Consider the following 12,726-nt stretch of genomic DNA (forward strand, 5'->3'; position numbering starts at 1 on the left):
CTGGAGGTCCCCATAGCCTCACAGCGGCCTTCAGCTTCACAGAACCACTGGGAGCATCTGGGGCTTCCTTCTCTGCCTGCTCCACAGTTAGTAGACTAGGGAGGTGGGTGCAACACTTTCCCTAGGGGCACACAGCTCTGTGAGGCAGCTAGCCAGGGAGCTCAGCACCTCTAATTCTCGGTCCTACCTCCTGGTAATGCCCAGAGAGGGGGGCTTCTGCCTCTGGTGCAGCTGTGAGCATTCCAGAGCGAGAAGCCTTCCACAGCCTGCACCTGCTGCCTGAACCAGGATTGATTTACCTGGAGAGGATTGATACAAGCAGAAGGATGCTTCAATACAACCTACGTGTCCACGATCCCTTAGAGGGATTCCCAAATCCCAGAACCTGTTTCTGGGGTGTGTGGTTTAGGGGAGGGAGGGCAGGGATGTGGGGACGGGGCTGGGTGGCAGACTCACCCCTGTCCAGCCACAGTCATGGACTTGAATGTGAAGAACCTGCTCTCCCCATCATGGCCTGTTGCACCAGGAGGTAACAACATTGACTGCAAAACCTGCTGGATGACGTAAAGGTCTTTCCCAACGAGGAGGTCCTCGCAGACCTGCAGGTCATCTTTGAGGGCCCTGGGGCCTGTACGATGTGAAACTCCTGATGAGGAAGGACTTCCCCATCTCTACACCCAAAGGCTTCCTTCCACCTCAGTATGGGTGCCAGCAGTAAGATCCGGAGGAACTGGACGGTTAAGCTGCATGTCTGATGTGTGCTGCTGACCATCAGGTGCCGGCTGAGCCACCTGGAGTCTGCACTTAACCAGGGGTCAGGCTACCTGCTCTTGGAGAACCATGTGTGGAGATCTGGGGGGCATGGTGGGCCCAGGCGCTGCAGCCTCCTCCACAGATCCTCTGGTCCCCGGGGGCCCTGGGGTGGCCAAGAATCTCATCACCAAGGCTGCAGTGGGCTCTTCTTCCTCATCCCTCCCCTTTCTTTCTCCTCCCTTCAACTCTAAATTACTTAAATTATGTTGGGGGGTTGGGGAGGGCATGGGGGGCACTGGAACCTAGATTTGTTCTTCTAAATAAAGTTGGGGGGAAAAAAGCTTCAAAGGTCCAAAGCTTGGCATAGCTAATTTTGTAGCAACAGCTGAACTGAATTGACGTGAAGTTCTTTATAATCTTTATCCCACTTGGTGTGAACATTTTGTTACAGTGGGTAGCTAGTCAGACACAAAGAGGGCAGGAGAGAGCCTCACACCCTACCAGGAAAGTCAGGCACCCATCTGGTGATACTCAGGCAATTGTCTGCCTCTCTAAAATAATAACAGATTGCAGCCAGCACCAGAGAAAGGCAGTCTCCCTATATAGAGGGAAACACCTGAAGCTGGTGATCAGCAGCTTCCTGATAAGATCCCAGGAGTTGGGTGAGTGGGCTCAAGCATGCACATTTAAAGACAAAATGGCGGCATTGAACTGGTATATGACCTTCCAGGGACATTCCACCAGTAATAGGAAGACCGCCTCAGGTGAGCACGCCTACAACTCCAGTAAGCACACTGCGCACGCTCCCCTCCCAAAAGCTAGCAGGCCACTGTGCACACAGCCCACCCAAGGGAAGAATCGGGGAGGAGGGACACCAGACCCTAGCAGTAAGCAGGGTAATTTTATATGCCACCATATAAAAGAAGTAATTTTACATGCCACCATATAAAATTCCAAGTCAAAATATCAGACCCCACACTTGTCCTCAAAGATGCCCATTTGGCCCTCTTCCAAGTCTACTTTCTTTTCATTCCTGCTCTAGAGCTTTTTAATAAACTTTCACTCCTGCTCTAAAACTTGCCTCGGTCTCTTCTGCCTTATCCCCATCAGTCAAACTCTTTCTTCTGAGGAGGCAGAAGAAAGAGGTTGCTGCAGACCCGAGCAGATTTGCTCCTGGTAACTAGTTCACTGTGGAGATATGAATGTAATTCATTTCAAGGTGCTGCCCCCGACTCTACTGGGTATTCTGCATGACATGGCATATGCACTATAATTCTGTAAGTCTAAAATCTGGAAAACTCTGAATCCTAAAACACATCTGGGCCAAGAACTTCTTGCTAGAGATTGGGGCCCTCCTTTAAGTTCTCCTGGAGGCCGATCTGCTGGCAGCACTGGGGCAGAGCCACACGTGCCCTCCACCCAGACATGGTCAGATGTGTGGAGGGCCAACAGCAACCCTGGCTCTTACTTCCAGAGGGGCAAGGATGTGGACAGGTTTCAACCTTGAGAAAAGATTTAATTTAATTTAGGGTACCATTGAGGTAGTAAAGTGAATTTCTCAAGTCAGAGAGGCCTGGGTGCAAATCCAAGTTTTGTTTGTTTGTTTGTTTGTTTATTGATAGAGTCTTGCTCAGCCACCCAGGCTGGAGTACAGTGGAGCAATCTCAGCTCACTGCAACCACCATCTCCCAGGTTCACCCTCCCAAGTAGCTGGGATTACAGGCACCCGCCATCATGCCCAGCTAATTTTTGTATTTTAGTAGAGACAGGGTTTTACCATGTTGGCCAGGCTGGTCTTGAACTCCTGACCTCAGGTGATCTGCCTGCCTTGGCCTCCCAACGTGCTAGGATTACAGGCGTGAGCCACCGTGCCTGGCCAAATCCAAGTTTTAAAAGTGAGTGATCTAAACATCTGTGAGACATCTGTAAAATGGGGATGATCACACTTACTGCACAGGGTCGTATGAGTGTCAGTATTGAACGAGTAGGTACCAGGCCAACCACAGTAACTTAATACATAGAACCGCCCCTTTGTCCGCACTCCTTAATGAAATCCCTTCCCTCAAAGCTGGCCAAACTGCAAATTCTCCGGAAGAAAATTGCATCCTTTCCAATTCCTAGCAACAGATATTTGGTACCTGGAACTAAGAGATTTTTCTGAGAGTGATACAGTCATGCTGTCAATTTGCCCAGAGCCTCCCAGAGAGTCACCAAGGACCCGAAGTGCTCTGCCAGCCTCAGCAAGTGTGGCAGCTGGGTGCTCACCATCGCACATCTGGGGACAGAGACACAGGGCAGTGAAGGTCACCATAGGGCTCCCACCTTACTGCTGTCATTAGCTATTAAAGGAGGTGTTGGTTTTTAAATGTTGTATTTGAGTCCCCAGGGGCCTCTGGAGGAGGTACTATCCCAGGACATCAGGCAGGGAGTGTGACATTAAAAGACCCTGGGGATGGGCAGGGTGGCACTTCACAGAGACCACTCTCCTGGCACAGAGAGGGCCTAGGGGCTGACGCTGGTAGGGGCAAAAGCAATGTGAAACACACTGTCTTTTATTAAACCAGGTTCCTCTCATTTTATTTGAAATTGTAGGGTCTTTTCCTTGATTCGTATGATTGTCATTAAACCAGTGACTATGTGTAGCTAATCAATAAAAAGCATGTGGAGTCTTTAATTGTGCACGCCCTGGTGGGAGGTCCAGGGCATGCGCGCCACCCCCGCCCCCCCGCCCCTGGGCTCCTGCCACCTGCCCTTGACAGGATGACTGTGCTTCCTGTGGGATTTGTGACTCTGACTTTGAGGACAGATAGGGAGGGGCTGGCCAGTTGGTCTGGGAGAAGGGAGATTATATTTATATATATATTTTATAGGTTGAGCAACCCAAATTCAAAAATCCAAAATCTGAAATGTTCCAAGATCTGAAACTTTTTGAGGATCAACATGATGTTCAAAGAAAATGCTCATTGAAACATTTTGGATTTTTGATTTTTGGATTTAGGAAGCTCAAGCAGTATCAGGCAAAAATTCCAAAATTTAAAAAATAAAGAAATCCAAAACACTTCTGGTCCCAAGTATTTCAGATAGGGGATACTCGATCTGCATTTTATCCTGAGGGATATGTGCTGCCTATCTCAATGCAATTTTTAAACCAGGGCAAACTATTCTTATCCCCTTGGTTTCAAATGGGAGAAGTACGGCTTCCTGAAACAACACTGCAGCCAAGTCACAGGCTGGTCAGATTTGGCTGATGATGGAAGAAAAAAGAACATTCTTACTGAGCAACAGGGCTGAGTTTCCACCTTTTGTTCTGTCCTTCACTCCTGAGTGTAACAGGCATTCCATCTGGAGGCACCTGCTGCCCTGGAGGGTGTGTTAGAATCTCCTGGGGAGAAAAAGAAAGAGAGGGAGAGGGTTGTGTACGCTGGGAGAAAACCCTACTTATAATAAGAATTTCTTTCTTTTGTTTTGTTTTTGTTTTTTGAGATAGAGTCTTGCTCTGTCACCCAGGCTGGAGTGCAGTGGCATGATCTTGACTCACTGCAACCTCCGCCTCCCCGGTTCAAGTGATTCTCTACTGCCTCAGTGTCCTGAGTAGCTGGGAGTACAGGTGTGCACCACTACGCCTGGCTAACTTTTGTATTTTTAGTAGAGAAGGGGTTTCACTATGTTGGCCAGCTAGTCTCAAACTCCTGACCTCAGGTGATCCACCAGCTTTGGCCTCCCAGAGTGCTAGGATTGTAAGCGTGAGCCACTGCACCTGGCCAATAATAAGAATTTCTAAATGATCTTCTCTCCCCCTGAGAATGATCAAGCAATGGACCCATTCATTCACTAATTCCTTCACTCTCTCCTTCATTTGGCAACTTCTCCTAGGCCCACAGTACATTCCCGGCTCTTCTGTGCTTCCACAGCTTTGAACATGCTGCCCGGAAGGGCTCTTGTTCAACTTCTAAAACCCAGAATCAATTGTCTCCTCCTCTGTCAAATGTTTTCTGCTTCTTCCCTGTGTCTCTCACCTCTGAAATCTCCTGAATACAGCAAGACTATTACATTGATTATTCTGAATCTAAGGTCTATTCATTTTCCTGTCTTTGTTGACCTTTAGCTGTAAACTCTGTAAGGGAACGGACCACTGTGTTTCTTATTGGTCTTCATATGCCTGGTCACTAACCAGAGCCTGGCATATTGAAGGTACCCAATAAAAGTCTGTTGAGTGACTGAGTGAAGGACTTTCTCACAGTGGACAGATTCTTAAGTGTGATAAAATTGGTATGTGTGTGGGTCGGGGAGGCAGGACTGCTGAGTGGCCTCGCTCCAGGGATGGTCTTAACCATGAGGTACTGTTGAGCCCATGGTGTGGTGGACACTGTGGTGCCTTCCCAAGATCCCCTCGACCCCTTCTCAACCCCTCCCACAGGTTCTGTGTGCTCTACCCCAGCTTTGCTCCTGAAGGCTGGTCCTTATAAACCTCCACAGAGGACTGCCCCTGGGCTCCTGGAGCTGATAGGGCAGCAGGTGCCACAGGCTGACAGGACCTGGGAGTTTAGTCCCCTCCAGGGTGACTTCCAACACCCAACTGGTGTGGGAGTGTGAACACTGGGCTCCCTTGCCTCAGGACAAATTCTGAGAGGCAGCGCCTGCTCTGGAGCTTCCTGTGGGGTCAGGCTGGAGCTGGGGCTTTGCCTGAAATCGTGCCCTTGCTTGCTTCCTCCCGTCTCTGTCTTGCTTGCCCCTCTCTCAGTGCCTGCTGCACCACCCCCCCCCCCCATGACTCCATTAACAAAGCATTTGCACAAGAATCCTTGACTGAAGGTCTTCTTGGGGAGGAGGGGGTTTCTGTGCCTCATCTTTCTCATTTGTAAAATAGAGATTCGAAGAGTATCTGTCTTCATCATGAGGATTAAATAGAGTACCCCCCGTAAATGCCAACACAGAGTAGGACTCTTGGGCAGCACTTTAGTAACAGAACATTAGTAATAGAACTTTCCAATTTTAGTTAGCACACTGGGCCCCCACAAATAAAGACTGTATTTTCCAGGTCCCACCCCTAGCAGTGGGTTGATGTAGCAGTGTGGGTAATTCTGGCCAGGTGCATTGGAGCAGAAGTCATGAGTGTAACTTGCAGATGATTGCCTTTGAAGGTAAGGAGGTGCTCTGCATTTTCCTCTGCCTCTTCCTGCTGGCTGGAGTGTGGGTGTGAGGGTGGGAATTGGCACAGCCATCCTTGACAACTAAGTAGAAGCTGCATGTTGAGCAAAGTGGAGCAAAAAGATCTGGGGGACTGCACACCACTGAGCCACCCTCCCAGCCCTAGAACTCCTACCCCATTGGGCATGTAGGAGAAACTTCAAGTTTATTCACAACAAGTATTGGGATGGCAATCCCTTTGTAACAGCAGCCAAACCTATATCTTAACATCTTCAGACTCCAAGCAGAAGGTAACTGTAGGAGAGAAGTTAGAAGGATCATCTCTCAAGACAGCCAACTCCAGCACCAACAAGCAGGAAATCCCACTTCAGTGCGCGCTTGATTTCTCTGTCTTCCTTTACTTGGTCTCTGTGTCTATTTTTGAATGGAAATGGGATAAGAATAGGAGAATGTAGGAAAGGAAAATAAGAAGTGACAACTCTAAAGAGAAGGTAATTTTAACTTCTCACTTAAGCCTGGTGGAGTTAAAATGAAAGTGAGCAGGAAAAGAGAAGACCTTGTCCCAAATCAAAATTGTTCAGAGGCTTAATTTTAATTTTAATTTTTTTGAGACAGAGTCTCACTGTGTTGCCCAGGCTGGAGTGCAGTGGTGCGATCTCGGTTCACTGCAACCTCCATCTCCCGGGTTGAAGCTATTCTCCTGCCTCAGTCTCCCAAGTAGCTGGGATTACAGGCACGTGCCACCACACCCGGCTAATTTTTGGTCTCAAACTCCTGACCTCAGGTGAACGGCCCACCTTGGCCTCCCAAAGTGCTGGGATTACAGGCATGAGCCACCCGGCCCAGCCAGGTTTAATTTTTAGAATGTGTTAAATTGCCCTTTCACTCATTTCCAAAGTTCATGAATCTGCCACAGTCGTCCTACAGAGCCTCCCTCTGATGAACTGGCTATGGGACACATTCTTGCCTATGCTGCAACACTTTGTAATTTTGTACAAAAGTCATCCAGGGATTGTTGCAATTTTCCCAAAGGACTCAGAAGAGATTAGGTTGATTTTGTTAGTGTGACACAAGTACTTGGTGCCTCCTTCATGGTGCTTACTCGGTCACTGCTGCTGCCCAGGGGCAAGTTAGTATCCTTGGAGTGAGGCATAGAATATGGAGATTCTTATGTATGAGGGCCTGAGGGAGAAGCAAGAAGGCACTAAGAAAAGGAAGAAAGTTGATTCTCAGGCTCAGTCCTATCCTTCAGGGCTGGTTTTCTCAACCTTGGCACTACTGACATTTTGGTCTGAATAATTCTTTCTTGTGGGAGGCTGTTTTGTACACTGTAGGACGTTTAGCAGCATCCCTGGCATCCCCCCACTAAATGCCAATAGTACTACCATCCCCAGCCCCCAGTCATGAAAAACAAAAATGTCTACAGATATTACCAAATGTCCCTGGAGGCTGTGTGCAAAATCGCCCCTTGTTAAGAACCACTGTTCTAAAGTCTGGCTCTAGGGAGACAAGCAGCAGAAGCAGCGCCTGAAGGTCATTTTCATTATTGTTTTGGGGGTACCTTTTCCCCTAAAAACATCAGCAAACAGTAGTCTTGGGGAACACACATCTGTTTTGGGTTCAACTGACAGAGGGAAGCTCAAAGGGAGGAAAGTCTCTGTTAACAGAAACCCAAACACTGTAGCATCACCAGAGGACCACTTAGAAGGCTGCAAGCAAGAGCAGTGGACATTCTGAGGAAGGAGAGGAAAAGAAGACAAGAACCGATGCTCAGCAGCGCCTGATTTAAGTCAATAATGGGTGTCTTCATCTTCTTTGCTAGTGATTGGCTGATGGATGAGCATGTGACCCAATTCTGGCCAATGGGATGTAAGATGAGAACTCTCCTAGGGGACCTTGGGAAAAATTTTCTTCCTAGATAATGGAGAAATAGCTGGGGCAAAAGCTCCCACTCTGCTCTCCTCTTCCCTTCCAATCCTATGCCAATATGGAATGCTTGGAACTGCAGCAGTTATTTTGCAACCATGAGGCAACAACGAAAGGTCAAAACCTATTGAAATATGGGAAGAGCCTGGGTTCTTCATGACATGGCTGAGCTACTGAGCCAACTTTGGGATTATCTGCCCTTAGACTTCCTATTAAGTGAGAAGTATATGTTCCTATGTTAGCTGAGGGTTAGCTGAGTTTTTCTGTCATTTGCAATCAAAGACATTACTAACAAATGGAAATGTTTTCTTTTTTCTTTTTTTTTTTTTTTGAGATGGAGTCTTGCTCTGTCGCCCAGGCTGGAGTGCAGTGGCGCAATCTCGGCTCACTGCAAGCTCTGCCTCCCGGGTTGACGCCATTCTCCTGCCTCAGCCTCTCCGAGTAGCTGGGACTGCAGGCACCCGCCACCATGCCTGGCTAATTTTTTGTATTTTTTAGTAGAGACGGCGTTTCACCGTGGTCTCGATCTCCTGACCTCGTGATCTGCCCGCCTCAGCCTCCCAAAGTGCTGGGATTACAAGCGTGAGCCACTGCACCCAGCCAGAAATGTTTTCAACTGCAACTAATAGTAATACCTAACTAAAAGAAACTTCTAAAGGGAGTGGATATTTTTCTCACCTAATGGGAAGTCTTGAAGTAGGTGATTCCAGTGTTAGTTGGTGGTTGTGCAGTACCAGGGCTCTGGGTTGGCTTATATGTGATTCTCCCAGGCTTTTCCTCATGGTCACAATATTGCTGCCACAGCTCCAAATGTCATGTATTCACTCAAACCATGTTCAAGACAGGAAGAAAGAGGCAAGCTCTCTTTGTTTAGCCCTCTCTTTTTATCAAGAGACAAAAAAATGTTCCCTCAAGCTCCTAGTAAACTGTCTCAGGGTCTCACTGGCCAAAACCGGACTACATAGGAAGATGGTCTGGGAGAGCGAGTTCTTGGCATTTTAAGTCTCTGTCATGAGAGGTGGGCTCTACCACAGAAAGGCTGTTGGGTCCACAGATAACAGTTCCTGCCACAAAATAATTGTTCATACCACATTCCCCATTATCAGAAAATCAGTATTTCCCTGTTGAGGCTCTCATCCCACTCCATCCCTCGTTGTCTATAAAGTCCAGGCACCCTTAGGCCACCTGTAGTAGGTTGGCCCAGCCTTCACATGCCACTAGGAGAGAGAACTAGAGTCAGTCAGTTCAGTTCTGTGCTCATTCCCTGGCACATGATGTAACTGCTGAAGAATGGCTCCTTGATGACAGTGTTGTTCATCCCCTGATGAGATGACCCTTTGCTGGCTGGGAAGCCTGTCATGGGTGCAGTTCTAGGGAAGACAATCATGCACCCTTAGCACTAAGCCAACCATGAGGCCCCAGTCTCTGCTCCCAAAGTGCCAGCTTCCAGGGATCAGCTTCTTCTCAGGGCTCAAGCTGGTCCTGGGAGCTCTGATCAGGGACCCAGAGTCACTGGCTCCCATCTTCCAGGTGAGCTCTCTCTTCTTCCTGCACAGCTGCACCTGCAGGGGGAGGCCATATGCTGTGACTTCCAGGAACCCCCAAAACACCCTTTCCAGAGGCCACTACTCATAGCATTTGCTCTACTGTGACATGGCCTGTAACCTATTTTGCTGAAGAAAAGAAACTAATAAAGCAAGTTTAGTCCCCAGCAGGGCCTTCCCTCTAATATGATCCCCTGATGCATAAACATATATGCTCCCGGAGTTTAATCCTGGTGAGTAGCAAACCCTCTGGTAAAGGATCTGCGATATCAGATGACAGTCCCTGGTAGATTTCCGCGGTCTGTCCCGCATCTTCCCGTATCGTTCTCCTTTTTGTCCTGCGATTGAGAACAGCACAGCCTTCCAATCCAAGACTGGTCATTATGAAAAATGAAGCACCAAGCGAGATCTCACTCCCGTCAGGGCATTTGGAAGCTTGTATTTGTTTGCAGAAATTGCTGCCTGATAGCTTTTTCACTGGCAACAGGGAGCAATTTGGCATCATATATAATCCTGGATTGCTGACTTGATTAATATTTCATGGTGTCTATTAGTCATTTACATTTATAGAAACATGAGTCATGAAAAATTAAAGTTTTAATTGCCTTGAGTTTCTTTCCTTTTGCTTTCTTTCCTCCCCCTCCTTCTTCTTCTTCTTTCTGGATAGAGAATTTTTCTCTTAGCTGAGCTGTCTTGCAAGTCTTGGTACCAGAGTTACTCAAAAGAATCAGGAAATTTGGAGATTCAGTTTGAGGACAGATTGTATGCAGCAAGACAGTAAGACAATGTCAGGAGGAGTATAAAATAACAAATAGCATTCTTCAGCTCAAGGGCGAGGCCCGGGAAAAAGGAAATGATCCGATGTATCACTTTTCTTTTTCAGCAAAGGCAACTTTTTACCAGGGAACTAGATTTAATTCGTAACTGCAGAATTTCAGACATGAGGACACCCCAACATTATAGATCATGAAATATGACACACAGGGATAGCCTGCTCCTGTGCATTGGTTTCTGTTAGTGGCAGTTGTCTTTGTTTTGTTTTTGTTTTGCACTGATTAGGCATTTCAGAAATGTCTTAAGCCACAGACATCCAATATGGAAGAGCTGGAACAGTAGCTGGACAGATTAGCCCACCTCTGAGAGTCTCCTGGGGAACTAACCTTTGTAGTTTGGACTTCTATGGACAAGAAATTCAGGCTTAATCAGTGTTGCTGCTCTTTTTTTTTTTTTTTTTTTTTTTTTTGAGACGGAATCTCGCTGTGTCACTCAGGCTGCAGTGCAATGGCACGATCTCAGCTCACTGCAACCTTCACCTCCCTGGTTTGAGCAATTCTCATGCCTCGGCTTCACAAGTAGCTGGAATTATAGGCACGCACCACCATGCATGGCTATTTTTTGTATTTTTAGTAGAGACAGGGTCTCATCATGTTGGCCAGGCTGGTCTCAAACTCCTGACTTCAAGTGATCTGCTCGCCTTAGCCTCCCAAAGTGCTTGGATTACAGGTGTAAGCTGTCTTCCCCGGCCCCCAGTGTTTCCACTCTTTTTTTTTTTTTTTTTGAGATGGAGTCTTGCTCTGTCGCCCAGGCTGGACTGCAGTGGCGCTATCTTGGCTCACTGCAAGCTCCGCCTCCCAGGTTCACGCCATTCTCCTGCCTCAGTCTCCCGAGTAGCTGGGACTACAGGCACCCGCTACCGCGCCCGGCTAATTTTTTTTTGTATTTTTAGTAGAGACGGGGTTTCACCATGTTAGCCAGGATGGTCTCGATCTCCTGACCTCGTGATCCGCCTGCCTCGGCCTCCCAAAGTGCTGGGATTACAGGCGTGAGCCACCACGCCCAGCTCCACTCTTTTGATAAATAAATGTATGGTCTTTGGTGTTCTGTACCTCTGTCATATAACTGCTCCTCTTTATTGGGGCAAGGGGATTGACTTGTATTTGACTCGGTGATTTCGAATAAATGCTTGACTTCAGATTCTTGGATCAGTCTCTGAGGGTGCCTTGTCAGGTGTCGCTGGCAATTGTGAGGATTTGCAAAGTGGAGCATTTGGTTCCAGTTTCAGAGGACATCGAGTAGATGAGAGATGGGCTGCTAGGGTTAAGGGAAGAAGAGGCACATTTTGCTCTTGTAGAAAGGCCTAGAAACCAACCTGGAAGGGTAATATAGAAGGCAAAGGTCAGCGAGGCAGAAGGCATGTGCTTGTGTGGCAGGCAGATGTATGAAAAGTGATCTTCTATCCTGAATATTAGAACAACTTTCTCAGGGAAATCTATGAATCTCCCATTTAATTGCTAATTAAACAAAAATATAGCATTTTCCAAAGACTATTTGATTTATAATTATGATAAAATATATATTTAGATGAAAATAATTGTTTTTATCACTTCAATTTAAACCATTTAACCATGAAACTTACTTAATTGAAAAATGAACAATTCTTCTAACCTCTAAATGAAGCAAAGTATTATCAACCAAATTTACAGCAATAGGAAATACTTGCAACTGTGTGTTATGTAAGATTTGCTATGTGCTGTCACAGATTTATGACACCAGCGACTCAATACTGTGAAAGTTTCCGAGAGGGTAGTATAGATATGTAGAATAAGTGAACCACATATTTTGTCTCGAGGATTAATTTCTTTTCAAGCCACATCAGATTTGCATGAATGTGCTTATATTAAGCAGTTTTTTCATGTTGTTAATTCTCAGTATTCCACAAAACTAAAAAATGTAGGTCATACCTATTATAGTTTATTTTAGCATGTCACCTATACTGTTACTTAATAATTCCTTGACTATATTTTCATAATATAGTACAGTATTTAACAAAGAGGTGAAAGTACACCTCTAGAACATTAGCATTTCACTTCTTGGTTAGTTCAAATGATTTCATCATCTGAATTCCTTGAGATATATAAAGCAAGTTTGTCCTTTAAATGAGCTACTGGCAGGAACTTCCTGGAACTGTGAAATGAGCAGTGCAAAATAATTCATTGTGAAAACGAAGGAAGCAAGTATGCAGAAAACACACTCTAGATTTTTAAGGAACTGAATTTTGTTACTATTATGCAGATGACGATCTGAAACATGTATTATTATTTTTAACGGAACATTGCCAGAGATGATACGTCTGGTCTTTGCTGTATAACGGTGAGTTCTAGCTGCTAGCTACTTCATAGTCATAACAGAGCTCACGCCAGTGAATGAGACAGTCATATCACTTGTTGGGATTCTCTGTTTTCTGCAAATAAAGGCAGTCTTCCTCACACAATCGCTGGGTCCCAGTTATTATAATGGCTTAGGAGAGTTATCCAAAAAAAAAAAAAAAAAAAAAATGAAGGGACACAAAGATAGC

This window comes from Hylobates moloch, unplaced genomic scaffold, assembly GCF_009828535.3.
Source record: "Hylobates moloch isolate HMO894 unplaced genomic scaffold, HMol_V3 SCAFFOLD_1, whole genome shotgun sequence".
Taxonomy (NCBI): domain Eukaryota; kingdom Metazoa; phylum Chordata; class Mammalia; order Primates; family Hylobatidae; genus Hylobates; species Hylobates moloch.